Source organism: Triticum urartu, chromosome 6 (assembly GCF_003073215.2).
Source record: "Triticum urartu cultivar G1812 chromosome 6, Tu2.1, whole genome shotgun sequence".
Lineage (NCBI taxonomy): Eukaryota > Viridiplantae > Streptophyta > Magnoliopsida > Poales > Poaceae > Triticum > Triticum urartu.
In genome coordinates this window covers 117,163,949-117,169,766 of record NC_053027.1, presented here as the reverse complement: position 1 = coordinate 117,169,766, position 5,818 = coordinate 117,163,949, and positions in this window count along the sequence as shown.

Here is a 5,818-nt window from a genome sequence, read left to right as displayed (position 1 = left end):
ATGTTGTTTTGCTGCTCCGAAGAGGGCTTCGTGATCTGAAATTTCAGGCTAGTGTTAATTTCACTAAGGCTGGAATCTGTTTTGCGTTTGCGTTTTTGCCATGCTTGTTTGAACCTCTTATTGGATGAATTTGCCTATGGCTCAGTGCTAGTGTTTTGTTAACCATCTTGTGTACATCACTGCCATGTATTTTGTTTTCATGTTTGGTGGCTGTAGCATGTTCATTTCGTTGCATTTAGGAGCCTACTTGCTGTATATCGCAGATCGGTTCGTTTCGTAAAACGCTCGCCATTTCCAAACCGTAGCTCCGATTCCTATGATCTTTATATCGTTTTCAGGTGATTTCTTCCCCTCCATCCAGTGGCACACTTGGTTTTCCAAGTTGAGGCCAAGTTCATGCATTTTCTGTAATGTCTTGCATTTTGCATCCCGCATCGCATCCCGCATAGCATACCGTCTTTGCATATTATTGTTGCCCTTGCACGTGGTTGATTGTATTCTTGTTGCTTGTTTGTGTTGTTGGGTAGAGCCGGGAGACGAGTTTGCTAACGAGGAGCCCGTTGAGTGTGCTTTTGAGGATCCAGTCAACACTGACAGCTTTGCAGGCAAGATGATCATACCCTCGAAATCACTACTATCTTTGCTATGCTAGTTTGCTCGCTCTTTTGCTTTGCCACTGCTACGATGCCTACCACTTGCTTGTCAGCCTCCCAATTGCATGATTGAACCTCTAACCTACCATTGTCCTAGCAAACCGTTGATTGGCTATGTTACTGCTTTGCTCAGCCCTTCTTATAGCGTTGTTAGTTGCAGGTGAAGATTGGAGCCGTTCCTTGTTGGAACATTTATTTACTTGTTGGGATATCATTATATTGCTATGTTATCTTAATGCATCTATATACTTGGTAAAGGGTGGAAGGCTCAGCCTCTCGCCTAGTGTTTTGTTCCACTCTTGCCGCCCTAGTTTCCGTCATATCGGTGTTATGTTCCCGGATTGTTGCGTCCCTTACGCGGTTGGGCTATAATGGGAACCCCTTGATAGTTCGCCTTGATTAATGCTTTTCCAGCAATGCCCAACATTGGTTTTATCATTTGCCGCCTACCCCCTTTTTCCCTTGGGTTTCCGGAGCCCGAGGGTCATCTTTATTTTAGCCCCCCACGGGCCAGTGCTCCTCTGAGTGTTGGTCCTAGCTGCACTGGCTTCCCCCTGCTCCGGGGCAGCAGGGTTGCTGCGGGTGTTGACCATCCTAGGAGAAAACAAGACAACTATTTAGATAAGGATGGCACAAACTTAGCAAGGAAGTGCAGAATGTAATGGATAACATGGAATGCTAAGATGTTCATTGCACAACATGGTAATATAGAAACTGCCATATATATACCATTGGTCATACACACCGTACATAGTTTAGTACAAGCCCAGGCTAGAGTACAACTACGGTGAAAGACATTACATCTCATCGGAGGCATTCCAAGCTCCTATACATTATTTTTCTACACCTCCGGAGCGTAATACACACCAAGTCGTATCCCACGGTCACACAGGACTGTGGAGAATACAACTATTATAGTACTAGTGATACTACTACTAGCTCAGATGGCTCCGTAGTAATCCTCATAGAAGTCGCCACCAAGGCCTGGAAGTGGAACATGATCATCTGGGAATAGACGGTCCGGCGGAGCCTGCGGACCATAGGGACTCGGATGTGGCCTCGGTCCCACAGGTGGTGGCAGACGGGGACCACGAGGAGGGGTGATGCCTCCTACATCGCTCCACTCCGTACAATCTGGCAATCCAGACCGTATAGGGTACAAGTCCCTCATGTCCATGTATCATGCCTGCATCGCAGGTGCAAACCGAGTCAAAGTGGCCCAATGATCAGAACGAGTGTGGAAAAGCTCCATACGCAAGGCTCAATTTTCGCGGTCCTTATCCTCGAGCATCTCGGCAGTGGTGCGGAGTAGTGACTCCTCATGTGAAGAGTCATAGTACAAAGCCTGATAGTACCCCTGTGCTCCAGGAAGTGAGGCTGGCATGTAAGGAAGTCGGTGTTCTGAAGCAAGGCAGTCCTGGCTCGAATGATAGTCACCATTGAATAGGCTGCATCCTGCACAGACATCTCAATAGTGACCCCAAGTCCATAGGAACAGTGAAGGGGCTCAGTGGCTCCAGGATAAGAGGGATTTATCCTAACGGTATAGAGGTACTGGCTCTGGTTGAAGTCTCTGAACTGCTCCTCGACGGTATATTCCGGATACCACCGATAGCCTGACTCGACCATCACTCGAACCAACATGGCCGTGTGGCCGGGCACATCGAGGCACCGGGTCAGACGAACCACTTGGTTCTGCGAACGGGTGGCCATCTGAAAGCACAGAATAATGCAAAGGCATTAGAATTTTCTAGGGGAAATCGGACAGCATAACGGCTGTAAATGCTTAGAAAAAGATTTGAGACATCCACAATAGTTTTCAATACCACTCAACAACATCATATCAAGGTTCCGATTCAACTGGCAACATACTAAAAGTAGTAGAAACTGAACTGTGGCTGGTAACAACAATCCTATAAGCTACTACGGATTAGTAACACGTGAACCTGATGGAAGAAGAGAGCCTAGTCCTTAACCCATGTTGAATGAGAAGAGAATGACTCAGATCAGAGGGCATAAGGTAAAGGAGTAAAAGAGCCTTACGTTCCCTCCCACAATCAATTCCCCTACATATAACTAAAGCATTTCTAGACTCGACATCGACCAGTTTGGCTCAATGAACCTACAGGCAGTCCGGCTCTGATGCCAACGCTGTCAGGACCCCGATTCCAAGTCACATCGATCTAGCCGGTAACACCTCATATCACATTGCGGCCTCACGCATGGTATCCCCACGGGTGTCGCCTTACCATGGCCCGGGACCGTTTGCGCCTTTTGGCTCACGTATATGATAGTGTCGCTAGCATCCATATGACGGAGAACCTGGGCCGACATGGCTAGTCGTGAACCCAAAGCGGCACAGACCTATGGAGACAGGCATACATGAATCACATCGAGCATGTCGGTCATCAGCGTGTGAATCCAGGCTGTAGCACTAGGCTAACAGGACTCCGGGGAACCCGGGCTATAGCAGGCTAGGTAGGACTCTGGAAGTCACCGCGTGACATTTCCCTGAAGGGACAGACATAGGAACGAAGTGAAACACATGCCGGACAGTCAAGTGTCCTGAGAAGTAGTGCTGGGCTAGCAGGACTCCGGTGAACTGGGCTGTAGCGGACTACTATGGCTCAAGGAGCACTAGACTACATTTCCCCATAAGAGAGGCTGCCAAGGATAAACAACTAGATTGTCAGATCCCACACGTACCAAGCATTTCAATCATACACACAATATGCTCGATATGTGCAAATACAACATGGCATCACAACAAAACTCTACAACTCAAGTACTTTATTTAAAGACTCCAGAGAGCCATACATAACATGTTCATATAGGTAGGGGTCACATGACCCGACACTCAAGTCATACAAGCATACAAGCACATGTGGAAGCAAATAGTCTGAGTATAGACACTAGAAAGAAGGCTTCTCGAAGCCTGTCTATCTACATAGGGCCCTCCATGGCCAGGATCACCACCTGGGTGGCAAGTCACTCATCGACGTCGAGATCTACATAAAACCCATCGGAGGGGGCGGTGTTGTCGTCTGAAAACCGTAATTAAGCAAACATGAGTACAAAGGTACTCAGCAAGTCTTACATCAGAACCTACTATACATGCTCATTCTCAAGAAGGTTGTGGAGTTATTGCAGCAAGCCAGCTTTGACTCTTGGCTAAGCTATCCTACGAGACACCACTATTAAAATAGTTTTCGCACACGAGTCCACTAATCACCAACACAGTACTCCACCAGGGATCCTCCCTCGTCATCCTACGAGAGGGCCATCCTCGGTACTCACACTTATCTTGAGTCTTTTAGTAGTAACCATTAACTTGACTATGAACTGTATAGGCAACCAAGTAGTCCTTTACCGCGGACGCGGCTATTCAAATAGATGATGTTAACCCTGCAGGGGTGTACTTCTTCATACACGCTCTCACCACTTACCGTCGTTTACACGAAATGTACTCGGCAACCTTCAAGCGGAAGCCCAACGAGGGTGTCGGCCATGGCCTACCTAAACACTCAAGTCTCTAGTCCAGGTTTATCGTCTATCCAGGTTCCATCCGCAGGGAGTTCGGCCGAGGTTTCCACATACGGCCCCGAACGATGTGAACAGGGTTCCCGAGACACCAAACAGGTGATTCGGTACACCGTGCCACGGTGTATCTACCGCAACATAGCCCACCCCTAGGGTCAGCGCTACACACGGCCGCCAACACATAACCTACAAACACCAGAAACTAATTGCAACTCCTGGACAGAGTACTAGGGTGGTTAAGAAGCCGAGAGGGTCCATTGGTTGCGGGCCCAATGTATGGTAGTAGCTGATTCTTAAATCACACATACAGATCTCAGTTCTTAGGGACGGCCTCAATGAAACAACCCACCATGTACTCCTACATGGCCTCTCATCGATACCTTTACCAAATCATGTTCAACACATTCCTCGCATTACCGACATAATCATTTCACTCTAGCCCATCACCCAGATGAACCAGACCTGACACAACTCTAAGCATAGTAGGCATAGCAAGGTAGGAAACACATACATGGCTCAATCAACTCCTACACATGCTAGTGGGTTTCATCTAGTTACTGTGGCAATGACAGGTCATGCAGAGGATAAGGATTCAACTACCGCAGCACACGGCAGTTTGAAACGTTGTTGTCTTAATGCAGTAAATGAGAGCAGAGGCGAGAACATGGGATTGTATCGATATTATCAATGGGGCTGCTTGCCTGATGGAGTAGTAGTAGGGTACTGCCCTTCAGTTGGATACTCGGAGATATCCTCGGAGGCAGAACCTACCATGAGAGACACACAGAACATAATCAACACATGAAAATATGCAACAATATGATGCATGCTATGATATGGCAAAAAGATGTATCCTTCCTAATGCAATGTGAAACAAGTTGAAATGGTTGCATTTGAATCAAAGATTCAAATGAAAGCTTAAGCTCTTATGCATAATAAGTGTATTAGCTTGTTTCACCTAAACAGCAAGGTTAAAGTGTTTTGTCATGCATGAAACCATTACAGATGGATAGATTGAATTTTTCTGATCATTTTTCATATATAATTTGTTTGATTTGGAGCTATGGTTGATTTTCTATGATTTTTAGAAGTTTAGGCTATTTTCTGGAATTTCCTATATGAAAATAAATCCAGAAATTAAATAATTGCGTCAGCACTGCGTCACTGTGACGTCAGCGAGTCAAAGGCGCCAGGGGCCAGTCAAACCTGACTGGTGGGGCCCACTAGTCAGTGACTCTATGCACTAACTATGTTTAGTTAGCCTAATTAACTGGGCAGGGCCCACTAGTCAGTGACTATACTAATTAAACTAACCTAGTTAGTTAGCACTAACAGAGTAATTAGTCGGGCCGGGCCTGCATGTCAGTGAAAGAGAGGGGGAGGTCAACCCGTGTCAGCAGAGTCAACCTCGCCGGTCAGCGGGTCAAAGCCTGCCGGCGTTTAGCCGCTGGCGAGGCCAGACGCGGCAGCGCGCTGCGGGAATTGCCCACAGGGCACCATTTGATGCGCGGAGAGCGGCTACAGGTAGTTGCTGCTCGCCCGCATCCAACCACGGTGACGGCGTGGCCGGGGAGTAGCCGAAGCATCGCCGGCGACGAGCTCGGCGGAGGCCAAGGCTCGGGTGT